The sequence below is a fragment of the Cyanistes caeruleus genome, chromosome 6, assembly GCF_971803275.1.
Source record: "Cyanistes caeruleus chromosome 6, bCyaCae1.hap1.1, whole genome shotgun sequence".
Taxonomy (NCBI): Eukaryota; Metazoa; Chordata; class Aves; order Passeriformes; family Paridae; genus Cyanistes; species Cyanistes caeruleus.
In genome coordinates, this window is record NC_141706.1 from 59,816,809 (window position 1) to 59,832,357 (window position 15,549).

Here is a 15,549-nt window from a genome sequence, read left to right on the forward strand (position 1 = left end):
ATTGCAGAGGCTTAGGTGATGTTCTAAAATCTTAGCCTGGTCAGGAGTGTCTGACTACACTGGAGCTACTGGAAAATGGAAGTGGCAAAAGAGAAGCAGACCCTGAGCTAATCCTGGAATCTTAAAAAAATATATACCAAAATGTATAAAAAATTAAAATATATACCAAAATGTGCATACAGTACAGAACTGTCTCATAACTACATTGTATAATAGACACCTCAAAATAAATAGGTTAATTGAGAGTCAGGCACTGAAGAAGAGAGAACTTGAAGGAGCTATAAATAGTCAGGAGCCTATGGTTTGCAATCTGATTTTCCTTCTGTTTTTGACACTGGTGAGGCCACACCTCGAGTGCTCTGCCCAGTTCTGGGCCCCTCAGTTCAGGAATATTGAGGTGCTGGAGTGTGTCCAGAGAAGGAAACAGAGCTGGTGAAAGGACTGGAGCACAAGTTTTATGAGAAGCATCTGAGGGAGACAGGGGTGTTTAGTCTGGAGTAAAGGAGACCTGGGGGGAATTTATTGCTCTCCACAAGTCCCTGAAAGGAGGTGGCAGTCATTTGAGGGTCAGCATCTTTTCCCAAGTAACAAGCAATAGAACCAGAAGAAATGGCCTCGAGTTGTGCCAGGGGAGGTTTAGATTTGATATTACAAAAAATATCTTCACCTGAAGAGCTGTCAAGCAATCAGGGTGTGCAGGGATGTGTTGAAGGAAGTCATCATCTCTGGAGATAATTAGGAGAGGTGTAGAGATGGCACTTACAGACATGGTTTAGTGCTAGATATGGCAGTGCTGGGTTAATGACTGGACCTGATGATTTTAAAAGTCTTTTCCAGGCTAAATGATGATTCTATGATTCTGAAAAGCCCTGACACACATTTAATGTTTACTTATCCAAGTTGCAAATCACTGTTAATTTATCCTGGGCCTAGCTCAACACAATGAGATTACTGAGGCAGTAATAATTTTTAATTGCACGGGGCTAAGTTAGGGATGAAGTGCATTGTGGTATCAAACCAGTATTTCATTATGCTCCCATCAGTTCCCACACTGTGCAGATGCTTAATACTGAGCAGAGAAGGGTGAGGGGATCATGACAAACAGGGAGTGTGGACCTGGGACTGGATATGGACCCAGGGCAGGAAACAAGTAAGAGGGGATGGTGAGGGAAGGTGATGCCTCCCTGACCCCAGTCTTGCACAGGAAGGCCAGTTTCTAACTTTTGTTGAACTCAGTGATAGTAAAATGCTAAAATGCTGTTACAGGTGTAGCTGTATATGTCACTACAAGAGATGTCACAAAATAGAGAGGAGATTTATACTTTTGAAGCTTATCTTTTGGATTCAGGCATTTTGTTTTCCAGAGTGACTCGCCCCACTGCCCTAACTCTCCTGTGGACTTTCATGAAACTGCTAAGGTGCACCTTTAAGCAACTATGCAATAAATATATGCATTAAGTGATTTGCCTTATTAAGCTCTCTTAACCCAAAGAGCTTTCAGACTTGGTCCTGACCCCAAGCAGTTTTACAGGAGTAAGGGATCTTCCCATACTAAATCCAGTTGGCTGCATCAGGCCTTCACTGTGTTGCCTTCATGGAGGATTTCCAGTGGAATTAGGAGGGCAAATATGAGCCTTTCAGCACTGTCTGCATGAGGTTATTGGACATGATTCCCCCAGCTGCTGGGAGGAGTGGGCTGGGTGTGGTGGTACTGTAAAGGCTCAGCTCTGTGACATCCAGCCCTTCCATTGCTCTGCCACTCCACACGTTTGCAGCAGCTTTCTTCCACGAGTTCACTCTCATCTTGCTTCCTTCCCCTCCCTCCTATTTGCCAAAAATGAGCCAGTTGCAGAAGAAAGGAATTATCAGAGGGGAGGTTTGGCTGGAGAGCTGCAGAGGCCGGCAATTACCGGCTGCTCTCGCCATGCCTGCGCTCTCTGTCATGTTCCTTTTCACATTTGCATAGCTCTGTGTTTGCTCTTTCATCGTGCTGTACACAAGCTGTAATCAGTTCATTTTATGGCTGTCTTCAGCTAAATTCTTTGTTGATTTTAACATGACAGAAGTTGAAAAGATTACATATTATAAATAGATAATTAATATATCAGCACAGCTTGTTGCTCTCTGTCTCTCCATCTCTTTAGGAGAATTGGTTTTAATGTTTCCTTTCTGTCCTCCATGTAGACTGCCTGAGAATTAGAATAAAGCTTGACAGCTTGATTAAAATTTCACCTGATATATTTCTCTTTCCATAGTGGATTCCTCTGTTTTGAATAAATGGGTCATGTGTAAAAAATGAAATCACAGTTAATTTCCAAGTAGACTAATTTTTTTCCTAATTATACTTTTTTGTTGTGGTTGTTGTTGTTTAGTTTTGGTCATAGCTTGGGGATATATTTATATTCTAGGATTTTCATTAAACTATACATGAGCATTTCATAACATTGGTTAAATTACCTTCTGAATGTCATTTGGGGAAGAAATGTACCATTTTCATTTTTTTGAATGGCAAGCTGAGGCACTTGGTTGATTCACTTGCAGATGAGATTGGAATTAAACTCCTGCTTCCTGAGACCCTAGTCATGTCCCAAACATTCTTCTACTCCCAATCACAATATTCATAGCTAGCACACCGGAGAGCATCAGCTTTGCTTCAGCTTGTGAAAGTCTTAATAATTGTTCCATAGATAAAGTAAATTACACTTCCTAAGTATCCTTTTCCTAGCTACCATCTATAAATCTTGTAAAAGTATTTGAGGGATCCTGAGGTCTTGTGGACATAGTGTAGAAAACTAATTCAGCACAAGCCACTTTCTGGGGTTCACAAAGATTTTTTTTCAGCTTTAAATAGGGAGAAGATACAATGCATGAATCTAAAAAGGGAAGTAGAAAATACGACAGAGATATCTCTACACCCTTTTTATAGCTCAAAACCCAGGTCACTTTGTAAATCCTGTTGCTTGTCAATGTGAAATTTTATTTCTTTTTCATACACTGGTTTGGGAACACTCATTTGTGTGTGGTAGGAGTAACTCCAGGGTATTTGAGAGAACCAAACAGAGAAACAAAGCAGAAGGACCTTAATTGCCTGGGATAGGCAGGATACATGCTGGGGTAGATTTCTCAGGACCTATTAATCCAAGCCACACACAAAAATCTTTCTGTGACCATGATCTATAAAACAAATACCCCTTGGCTTAAAAATCAGAAGTGGATCACTGGACACTGACCATACAGTCTGTGGGGATGGGGAACCATCACTGCATTTCCCTGACCAGGGAAGGTGTCCCAGCACCATTTGTGATGTTATCCTTCTCCTTATCCATCCCTGCAGGGCATCCTTGGCCACAGCACAGGGTTCAGTAGGTACCTTGCAGAGACCCAAAAGGCCATACCTGATTTTATCCCTAGCCAGCTTTTCCTCATAGTGGAATCTCATTGAAATCAGCTAAGACAATAGTGAAATAGAAGTTTTTCTCTCAGTTTATATTTCCTTGCAGAGCACAGCATGTCAACACCCAAAGGTAGAACAAAAATGCATGACAAGAACCTCAGCTGAAGAGCTCTATACAGAATAACAGGAAAGGGATATCAGTATGGGAAGAATTTAGTACCCAAGAAAAGTTAGCAGGGAAGCTGTCATGTATTTTCCTTCACATGTAATGGGATCCCCAAGCCAAAGCTTTCACCATCTTGAGCAGTTTTCAGAGATGAATGTCATTTGAATCATCAGGATTTAGCTTCAATTGACAAATTTTCTCCTTCTGGGAGTCAAATTCTGTCCAAAATTACAACCTGGTTAAACCTTATTTCAGTGATGCAGTAGCTAAATAACAGTGAGGATGCATCAACCTGACAGGCTTTGCCCACAGGGTGTTTTGAATTCAATGTCAGTTGTCTTAACACACAACCTAACTTCAACATTTCTAAAAATCCATACATAGCATTTGCATTTATAACACTTGAACTGTGTGCAAATGTATTTTAACTTTCCTGGTATGCAAGTGAGTTGATATAAAACGTCCAGTGTGAATTGTGATCAGTCTTGATAGATTTTAATTCTATTTTGTGGCAATTTTTCAAGGGTTCTTCTTTAAGAAAAAAATTTTTAGGATGCAAATACACAAGTTATCTGTATAAAGTCACACTGTACAAATTCCTGGTTTAAGGAAAAAATCCCTAAATGCTGCTGCATAATATCACTCATGAGACACTTTGGAAACTTTCTTTTTTCTTTAATGAAAAAAGCATTTCAAAAAGAATTGCCTGAAAGGAGCCTGCATTTGTTGCTAATGCTTTTGGCCTCTGTTAACTATTCTGCAAATCTCTGATGCACTGTAGTTCAATAAATAGCCAACCTTGTCTGTTTTCTATTTTGATTCTCTTGCCTTTAATGTAAGATAAAACAGCCAGTTTAGTAGGAAGAGACTTTCCAAAGGTTCCTGGAAAAACAGAGAAAAAGGCAATAAATAATTTTCAGTAGTCATATTAAAATACCATCAAGGAAGGCTTTTGATGGTTCTCAAGAACTTGTAAAAAATGCTGAAAAGATGTGGGTTTTTTACAAAAAAAAAGCACAACAGCTTTTCTGGATGTGTTTTAAAAGTTCAGAGCTGTCCTTGCTGTACCATGAGTCACAGTGATGATGAGAGTATATGAGAGTATATTGCAAAGTTGTCTTTCAAAGTGCACTTCAAATTCTCAGTGCCCTTTGCCTATTCTGCATTTAAAACAGAATTGAAGGCTGGCCTAATTTATAGAACTGGTCAGAACTTGGAATTACTTTTACAGAAGAAACTGAAATATTTTGACATTTCTTTTGTCCTAAATCAAGGAACAAACAATCCAAAATTTTGCACAAAAGAAGAATTACACTTATTAAAAACATCCATTTGGAAATATCAAAAGACTTCATTGTAGAAGTTTGTTTAGAGAAGGTTGAAAAGCTTCATTTAGAGTTTAGCATTTGATTTGGATAAAAGATACTGATAAAGGTGGAATGAAGAAACACAATAATAATTCACGTAAAAGATCCTGCTCTGGTTACTTAGAAAGTGAACACCACTGATAAATTCCCATTGAGTAAGTTTTATTTGGGCAGGACAGTGTGAGAGTAGGGCAAGCCAGGTCTGGCTGTCTGGAAATGCAATCTCTAAAAACCCTGGAAACATTACAGGTTATTTGTACTTTATATTTGGGGAACGTAAAACATTGGAACACGAAACACTGAAAATTATAAATGAAATACTTGTCTTAGGTGAAGCCTTTTCCTGAGCTGTAGCTGATGTCCCTACAACAGGTGAGATGTTTCTTTCAGTATCACTTTTTCTTAGAGGCAGAAAAATAAGACTTGTATGAATTGAGTTTGGTTTTTGGTCTGCTGTTGTTTTCTGATGTTACCTTGACAAAAGATGTGCTCTTGCAATATTTCATTTGCCCTTTCAGAAGAGGAGAAAACTTGTGCAGTTCTGTAGGTCTCACCTGCTGAGCCATGTTCTCTGGAGTGAGGTGTCTCATGCCAGCTCACACCTTGGCCCTGGATGAGACTGGCCTGGAGCCTGACTGGCTCTAACATCTCTGGCATTTTGGGGAGAGGAGTTTGCCAGTCCTGCAGTCCTGCTGTGAAGTCCTGCACCTTGGGACTGTCACCGGACATGTAGGTCACAGTGGCCTTAAAGAGCAGGATCTGGAGCTGAAATGTGTCTTCCTTCTGAGAGGAAACACTTGGAACACCACCCAGAGGTACTGGGAAGAACAGGTTTGTTCTTCATCCATGAGTTAAAGTTCCTGTAAGGTTCCTGTTCCTCCACTATATGAAAATACAATACGGTAACAAATCTGAAAGCTGAAGGACCTCATGGCATAGTCTACATTACAGAAATTAAGCCATTATTTTCCCTTTGTATAGTCAAATTGTATTTAAAAATGCTCATGCTGCCATAATAAGACTGGTAGCTGGTTAAAGAAGTATTAAATCTATGTGAAGTTTAAGATTGTGACACATTGCAGAGAATTCCAAGTACAGCAGGAGCCCAGCGCAGACAAGACTTGGAGCTCACTGCTGCTGTTTTGGTGAGGTAACAGGCAACCACTGAGCTGACAGCGTGGCATGTAAAAGATAATTAAGCCTTGTAATTAAGGAGATATTAACTGCATAATCACATTTATTCATTTAATTAAGTTTGGCAAGTTTGTCCTATGACGTTAGATATCAATTGCTAAAGACACACATTCACATTTAATAAGTGTAATTTCTGACTTGCCTTATTTTGTTATTTGCCAAGTGAACACCTAGAGAGCCCTTTTAAATGGATTAAACAGGAGTATAAGCTTAATGCATTACAAGAGCATAATGGTACTTTTATTGCTCATTAAATTTTGAGTTAATTATGTAGCAACCAGGTTTATGTTTTATTATATCAAACCTCAATCCGTGGGCTCTTAGAAGTAGTCTATGGGAAGGAAAACAACTTCAAAATGTACTGCATGGGATGTCTTTTAAATGAATTTACTTCAGGAAATGCAGGGCTCTGAAGGTAAGAGAAGGCAGGCACCCAGTGCTGGGTTCCTCCATCTGGAGCTGAGCACAACACTTGGAACTGCCCCTTAAAATGTGTCTTATTGTGGGATTTTCTCCTTTCTCAGGAAGAAGAACGTAGTTTCTTTCAAGTTTTGTTACATTTTGATTCTTCTTTTTCTCTCCTATTTTTTTTTCTTTCCTCTGAGCAGCTAAAATAATCAGTGTTTCTTGCTGTAGGGACTAGTCTCACCTGGGTGAAATAATTGTCTCCAAATTGCTATTAGAATGTTTGACATCTAAAAAACTTTCCAGAAAAGGGACAGAAAAGAAGTTTTTTCCCTAATAATCTCCAGCATCTCTTTTGGAATAGGATGTCCTCTCCTGTAAAGAAGAAACCCTAAGTGGCCAAGTTGGAGTATTTGGTTTATATTAAGACAGTAAAAGTTAATGGAGAACAATTTTCATTTCAGACTACTGGCAATGAGATTTTGTCATGAAAGAGGGAAATTCTGATCAGGTCTGTATCAGGGAAAACAGAGTAAGATTCTAACATCTACCCAGGGGCTCCCTAGTTAATTTTTTTTCTCATTGATCTCATTTTGTTTTAGATTAAATCTTTATGTGTTTCATTTGCTCTGAAATTCCTCAAACCATAAGAACTGGATATGGAACATGGGATTTGAAATTAAGTTTCAGTGTCCTGCACTCCTGGTGACACAATGCTTGGGAATGCTGCAGGATGTATGAGTGAATCAAACAGCTCAAGAAGTTTGCTGCAGTAAAAGCTGCAGTGAAATTTAAAGAATATCGTCATGAAAAAGTAGATTTCTAATTTCCACACATAAACATTTATGGCTTCCTTTGTATAGCTGCAAAAGAAAGCACTCATTTTTAGAAATAAACTTCCCATGTGACTAATTAAATAAATTATTCAAGTGTGTGCAATTCAGCGATATTCCATGGGGATGTATTTTATGGGACAAGTATCTGGAAGAATATATTTCCACTTTAAAAGTCTCTAAATGTGCAAGACTATAATAAATTCTTCTTTTGTGGCATTGAACCTCTGATTTCTAATGGTGACTGACTGTCTTTTTGAAACCTTTTCTCCTCATTTTAGACAGGCATCTTTTTGGTGGAACATGGAGTAAACTCAGTGGACTGGATTTCATTATTTCAGATAAACCTTCGTCAGATGATGTGTATAGCTGCAAATACTGAAGGAGATTTTTCACAATGAAAAACAAAATTGTAAAGTCTCTTCCAACTACAAAATGCCATGTGAATGCTGAAAAAATCTTAGTGATGCCCAGCACATGGAATCCCCCACACATAAACTTTTGTTGGATTAAGCTTCAATATAGAATTTAATTTTATCTGATTAGGTGTGAACAGAATTTTCAATGAAGCAAAAAACAGGACACAGATGATAAAACAGTGAAGTTAAATAAAGATAATGAAACTTTGTTACAAAACCAAAAGAATTTTAATAATTCCAGTGTAGCAATTTTAATCCTGCTAAACTGAATCTCTTGGAAATGTGACCAAAATGAATTTTTCTGTCTCCAACTGACCTGGGTTTTGTTTTGTAAACTGTGTAAGATTTTATTAGGTTCCATGGAAATAACAACTTTGAAATTATTCAAACCACATATTTATTATTGTGCCTTGGATTCAAATGCTGAAACATTTCTAAATGCTTTTATCAACATAGAAACACAATTGTTTTGACCTCCTCTCTGTAAGAACTTCCACCAAAGCCAGTGCTTGGCTCAGATTCTGGAATCATACCTGAGTACCAGTCCACAAAGGGGAGCTGGTTTTTATGTGTTGATTTGGAGGAGCCATGAATTCATTTGCAACCTGCACAATAAAAGAGTTTGTACCAGGAGATGCATGGCAACCCTGGAGCAACCTCATGTCTGATACAAATTCCTTCAATAGCATCTCTTGGTGTCAATTTATATCAACACAATGTCACCATATCTTCCTTTAGGAAGAAAAGGTTATACTTGCCAGTGGACAACTGATTTTTTCAGAAGGCTTTTTGGAGGAGCTCCATTGTGCAGCTCCCTCAGGTAGCACAGGAGTGAAAACGAGGTGGCAGAGGTGAATTGACCATTGCTTTGTTACCTAAGGACTTCACAGAGTCTCCTGTGAGTCTGCAAATGTGCCAGCCTGCTTCCTCCTCTCATGCCAGACATGACTTCACTCAGTAACTTCCCATTTCTTTTGATGCCCTAAAAGTTTTCTGGCAGGGGAACCATAAAATGAGTGAGCTTTCCTGCATCATCCTTTGTGGAATCCTCAGGAATCGTGATTATTATTGCTGTTAATGCCTTAATCAGACTGAAAAGGAAGCCCTCCCTGAGCTCACAGTCACTGCATTGTAACATTTGTGTTTCAGCCTCAGTGAGTTCACTCAGTGAATTCTGCTCCTCGTGCCAGATCTCGAGGACTGCCCACATCACCTGCCGGGATCCTCTCCTCATCTTCCCCTCCAGCTGCTGTGACTGCACTGATGGACTCTGTCTCCACTGGCAGTGCTGTCCTGGATAACTTCTCTGCCTTCCTCCACTTTCCTAGGTACAGAACAGCAGGAAAAAAGCCTTCCAGGTTAGGTACAATTGGTGTTTTTATTTCCTGAACCTTGCTGCTTTGATTATGTGAAGTTAAAGGGGGAAAAAACGACGACAGGAGAAGTTATGGTCATTCTGATCTTTATCCCACTATTGTAATAAGCAATTCACAAACGGCAGAGGAGGAGCACACAAATGGAAATGAGAGGAAGTGTTTCAAATAGATTAGCCAGTTGTTATGCTCAAGGAATGGATATGTTCTTGGGGCTGGCTTTCAGATCACTTCAGTGCTCTTGTTCCCTGAAGACCTGGTTTTAAATCTCCTGAAAATTTTTGTGTGCATGAGGTTGGTAGAATAGATGGGACACTGGAATGAATCTAGATCATATTATTACTATATCCTGCTCTCTGCAATTACCCCAAGGCAGAATTAGAATAATTACATTTTCACCTAAATCTTTATGATTTTAGTGTAGTGCGAGATCTGTGGTTCTAGTTGTTTTTTAAAAGCTTTTCCCTGGACAAACTTAGAGCTTAAGTCTTAACTGGTACACAATGATAAATAGAGGTCAGCTAGAAAACAGAATATTGTCAGCATTATTATCTATTGGCAAAATGGTGACTGAAGTTTGTGTGACGTGATTGGGCCATCCTTAAATAAATAATCTGTGGTTGGAAATAAGATTGTCTTTATAATACCAATAATTGTGCAGTCACAGCTCAAGACATTTTGGGTTAGAGAAAGAAATGAATTTATTGAAAAGTGATAGGAAGATGATATTTAAAATTCAACACATAAATATTCAGGTTAAATGGAAAGGGACAGTGATCTATCTGGCTGCTGCTGTTTCTAGATCAGGGACATTATTTGCATCCTTTATTTTGCTGATGCTGTTAAGCTCAGAAAGAATGTACTGTAATATTGAACTGATAAAATGCTTGGTATAAAATTGAGAAATTTTCACGGTGACTGGACAGCTGCTGACAAAAAAAATTACTTGGAGCAGAATATCAAATGTTCTGTGATAGCTTGCAGTAGGTGGTGGGAGCTGCTCCCTGCCTCAGCATTTGTACACAGAACTGACAAACTGTCACTCATTTTTACTGTTCCCCACATTTATCCCTATTTTTTTCCCAGTCACTACATGGTTTTTAGTTTTTATGACCACAGATCAGACAATATATCATTTTGGGTTCCCATTTTTTTTTCTAAATCTTCACTAGTGACACAGAGAAATCTACTTGCTTTTCTCTAAATTTTCTGTTAATATTGCCAGCTCCTACTACCAAGGACCTACTTTGTAGAGAAAGGAATGAAGTCATCAGTCTGAACTCTAAGAATATATTATGTTCAGATAGGATAGGATTCTTCTTATCAAAGAAAATAATTAAAAAGTCAAGGATGATTTCTCAGCCCCTAATCTCCACAGCTACACCTAAGAAACTTATATTTGTCCATATTTAGTCATTAGCTTGTTGCCTGGCATGGATTTGCTCTGTACATAGCAGTTGTGGTCAATGGGCAGAGCACAGAGCAGAGACAGCTCCAGCTTCTGGCTCTTGTCAGCCTTGTCATCCTTTCCTGGGAGGTGTTTCCCCCCTGAGCTCCTCGGTGCCACTTGAATTCAAGCATTTGTGCCATGCCTTGATTTTGGGAGGAGGTTTTGTGGGTGGAAGGACAGGAAAAGATCAAGAATAGTGGTGACAAGGAAGCTGGGGTAGAAGTGCCATTTGGCACAAGCCTGGGGTGAGGGATCCTGGTGTCAGTCGTGGTGCAGGTTGGAGCAACCACTGAGTCAGAGCACAGTGGAACACATCAGTGTTGATAAAAAGCATTTTTCTACAACTACCTCTTACCAGCAAAACTCTGCACATTGTGTGTGATCTTGCATACAAGCAGGAGGAGCTGGATGACTAAAATCTGTTGCCTTTGTGCAGCAACCTGCTCCTTTTTGAGAAAACCTGGGCATATAAATCATGGGAAGCTGAAATGATGATGAAGGAGCTAAACTGAATTCCTCATCTTACAGCATGAGGCTAGAAGAAAAAAATAATACAGCAATCTAAACTGAAAATAAATAACTGAAAAATGCTCTGTGAGATAGAATAAGGACTGAAAAGCATTCTGTTTTATTAGACCTTAAATCAAGTTGTACATATGGTAAGGGATATCAGTGTTGCAAGTGAGTTTTGTTTGGGTTTGTTGTGTTTTTTTGTTTGTTTTTGTTTGTTTGCTTGCTTTTTTTTGCTTGGTTTGCTTTTTTGGGTTTTTTTGGGTTCTTTTTGGTTAACAGATTAGGATGGTTTACTAAACAAAAGATGATTAATTTTTTTTTTTTTTACAGGAAAGATCACTGTACTAAAATATCATGAAATAACATGAAGAAAGAACTAGGCAGCTGTATGCAATCAAAGAGTTTCACTGAGTCCTGTGCACACTGACAGAGGTAATGGGGATTCAGAAGACAGATCTTTGGCTGGTGCAGTTTTTTCAAGTATTAGGGCAGCAAGCAGATGTCCAAATACTGCCTGAACTGAGATTTAGACAATTGAACAGGAAAATTGCTGGGCATGACATGAGAAATTGCTGGGTATGACAAAAAGCAATGTCAGAAGTCGACAAAAGTTATGGACTGGTCCATGGAGGATGGCTGTACAGGCATTTAAGGGGAATCTGTGCAAGAAACAGCAGAACTTCACCAAGAAATGGAATAAATGAGATTTCGAGTGGGTTAAATCTTTTAAGTCCAGCAGTAACTAGATAACTATCAGTAATAACACATAGGAGGTAGCAAATTTGGGTATGGATGTAGCAAAACTGGGTGCAATGCAGAATAATTATTTATGGGAGAAATGGAGATATGTTTCAGATACTCCAAGACTTCTCATTAGCAGCTGAAAGAAAGCATGCACATACAAAATCTAAACCTCCAAAGATTTAATTTGGGATTGGACACTAATTCTAGGGTGATGTCACAGCACTTAATCAGACTTTACTCTCTGAAAGCAATGTAAAACATTCTGGTCTGCTTCAGGGGCTGAAGTGCAGGTTGGGTGAGCACACTGCAGCTTTTTTTGAAATAAGGCTCCTGAAAGGAAAAGAATCAGTGAGGAAGAGAACAAAGGGAAGTGTGCACAAGCAAGATTGTAGAAATAAACTCTGTGGGAGGAAATGAGGTTACGCTAGAGATATTTTAATTTAGGCATGTCCCTAAATACCTTGTTTAATTGTACAGGACAAAGTCCAGGAAAATATTCAAACATCTCAGCAACACAAACTCATGCTTTCATTTATCTCCTTTCAGTCTGGCTCGAGTCCTTAAGTTTTTTTCCAGCTTCTGTAAAGGGCTCAGCAGAAATTTCACATCTCCTCTCACAAGTGTTTTGTGATTCTCTAAACAGATCCTGAAGTTGGAAGCTGCATGTGTCCAAATAGACCTCTTCAAAATGCAGATTACTGTAAGAGAGAGTAAGAGTTCTGTTAGGACACAGGGTAAGGTGATGAAATTATGACACTTATCTCATGATGGATTTTCTTTCTAGGAAACTAATAGCACTCAATTGTGGATTTTAAGTGCCACAACACAACATAATATTTGATGAAAATGAGAAATCTCTGAGTTTGTATGTTCAGGCAGCTGATGAAGATATCTGTATGGAATATGTATGGTGTTCATACTTTTTATTAAAAGATGAATTATTTATTAAATAGAGATGAATGTTACAGATTAATGACCAGATTCCATCTGATTATAAAGAGCAGCTGCCTCACTTGAAGTTGTTATCATGTCATATCCCATAACTAAAAGTTCAGGGTCTGAATTCCTAGAAGTGATATTGCTAATCTTTCCTTTAACATAAAGCTGGGCATCCTCTAAGCCACAGAATTAACAGGTTTGACTTTCTGGGATTGCCACCAGCAAAGAGGTAAAACTGAAGTCTCTGTAAGCAGTGCTCACAAAGCATTAAACTGCACTTCTCATGAGAGAGTAAGGATGGGAATCCTCCCTGCATTGCATACTGAAAGATCACTGCCTGTTTGACTGCCTCACACTTTCAATTAGGTGGGCTGGTCTTTTCTGATCTGAAGCTCTTGGGCAGAGCTGCCATGTGCTGTTAAGCAGCAATGCTTTAAGCAGTGCATGAAACAGCCCCTGCTCCTGCTCTGTTAAGTGCTGTGGGGAGGAGAAGGGTTGCACACAGCTGAGGAATGACTGTGAACAGTATCTTTGGTTTTGTGCTCCTCCTGCTTAACCCTTGAGAGGGCTTGGTTCAAAGCTGGTGGTTTTGTTAGCCAGGTAGTACAGCTGAGCAGTTCTGCTGCCATTTCACTGCTGCCAGGAGGAGAAGCACCTGAAACAAAAGCTCGTCGTGAATCCAACCTCATGTGTGCAGCATCTCTCCACTGACATGCTGACACATCAAAACTGCCTGTGTTTTATCACTGCATGGACTCTGCAAGAGAAATGTTTGATTTGATCTAACAGGCAGTTGTATGAATCGACAGGTAAAACACATATATCCTCCTGGGACACCCCTGTGCTTTGCTTTGAGCTCTTTCAAGTCACCATTTATTCTTGTAGTTTGATCTAAACCTTCTCCTTTTGTGTGTTGTCTGGAATCGCTTACCTGTATGTAATTCTTCATTAAAACACTTGTCTGCTTAGATTGATCATGGCCCCTTCCACTTGTCTTTTATCTGTTTATATATATGAACATACTGGTGTATTTGCACTACAAAAAGCAATGCAGAGATTGGTAAATTATCAATCAATGTCTTCAATAAGTGGCCTACAAATACCTGAGGCGAGCCTATTTCATCCTCTCACAAAGACACCTTTTGTCTGCAGCATTTCATCAATAGGATCTAATTATGGTGAAATTTTTTCTTGCCCATTGTGTGGTTTGAGATCTGGATTTACAAATATCACATCAGTTATTAGGCACAAGAAAAAAGATTTCAGACTTTCTTATTCCAAACCCAGCCTTCTCCAAAACTATCCTATGTAGTCAGCTGCCTGAAAGCCCACAACAGGATTGGAGATAAAATATTGACTCTAGGAGATAAGTGGGGGAAAAAAAAATTGTCTGGATAAGAGTAAGCATCCATGACAGGAGACATAACAGTGCCACATTTATGATGCTGTTATTTTCTATTGTTGTACAGGCTTGAAATATTTAAAGTATTTAACAAGCAGTTTTTGCCATCCATTCTGCCTTATCCCACTGATCATTGCCTTCATTATTTTAGCTGAGGTGAGCAATTTTCCCCCTAGATTCTCTTTCATTCAAAATGCTGATTGGTCTTCAGGAGCAAATTCATTGCAAATAATTGTATAGATTCAACTCTTTCTGTGCAAGCTTGGGTGATGCAGCATTAGCTGCAGCAGTTACAGTTGCTGCCTTACTCATTTCAGTGTTTAATATATTCTGTATTTCACACTGAAGGGCACCTTGCCTTGCAAACTGCCTCTGTGCTCTCAGATGAAAACTAGAATACAAGCAAGCAAACATAAAGATGAAGAGACAGCTTCAAAAACTGCATCTCCAAGAGCTTTTAAATACAGACCAAACTGGCAAACTCATGTTACAGAAAACCACATCAGAACATACTAATTGCAGGCCACTCTTATTCCTTGGACTTCCACATGCCCAGGAAGGGATCTTTCTCAATCAAGCCTTGTCATATTTTGTCACTGTATATTTCTTCTCATCTTGCTGAAGCACCATTCATGGAAACAAGAGATTTACCTGTGATTCAGTAGAGTTCAGCAAAACATTGGGCAATAATCAAAGTCTTCCCATATAATCAAGTAATCAAAGCCAGAGAAAAGTCTTAAAGGGTTTTACATTATTAACAGTTCAGCTGATGACAGTATTTACTTTGTTATCAGAAATATTACTAGTTTTCCTCTTAAAATGGCAACAAATCATGCTTTGAAAATAGCTTGCTTAATCAAAGGAGGTTTACCTGGATTTCTACAAGGTCATTTACAGACACTGCATACACAAACAATTTGTATTAAAACAGCTTGTAAAAAAATGCATTTACATGACTATTCCTTCTGCAATAAAAAATAACTTCTGTGTCATTTCTCTGGGTTTTTTCTTTCTTCTTTTTCTTTCTTTTTTTCTTTCCTATTTTTCTTTTTTCCTTTTTTCCTTTTTTCTTTTTTCCTTTATTTCTTTTTTTTTTCTTCTTCTGTATAACTTGTAAAACCAGCAGGCAGTCAAGAAACCCATTCTGCACACAGCTTATTTTATCTTCTAAGGAGGATGAGGTGCCAGGCTGCCATCCTGGGAACTTGTGACAATGGATGAGAAAGCTTTAGCACCAATGTATAGAAATGAGACCAGCTGATGCTCAGCAGACCACCTCACAAAATTAACAGATAAATAGCATGGTTTGACTCATCCAGCATAGCACTTGCATGGGAACATCCTCGCTAT

General features: G+C 38.9%; 1 long non-coding RNA gene across 1 annotated transcript in view; it reads left to right on the plus strand.

Moving 5' to 3' along the window:
• The window catches only part of LOC147652731 (uncharacterized), a 72,608-nt gene extending 58,839 nt beyond the window's left edge, over positions 1 to 13,769 (plus strand). The window contains exons 4-5 of the long non-coding RNA XR_015288289.1: positions 8,928 to 9,136; positions 11,445 to 13,769. This is a non-coding gene — a long non-coding RNA (uncharacterized LOC147652731). The remainder of the gene's footprint in view (positions 1 to 8,927; positions 9,137 to 11,444) is intronic.
• The last annotated feature ends 1,780 nt before the right edge of the window (positions 13,770 to 15,549 follow it).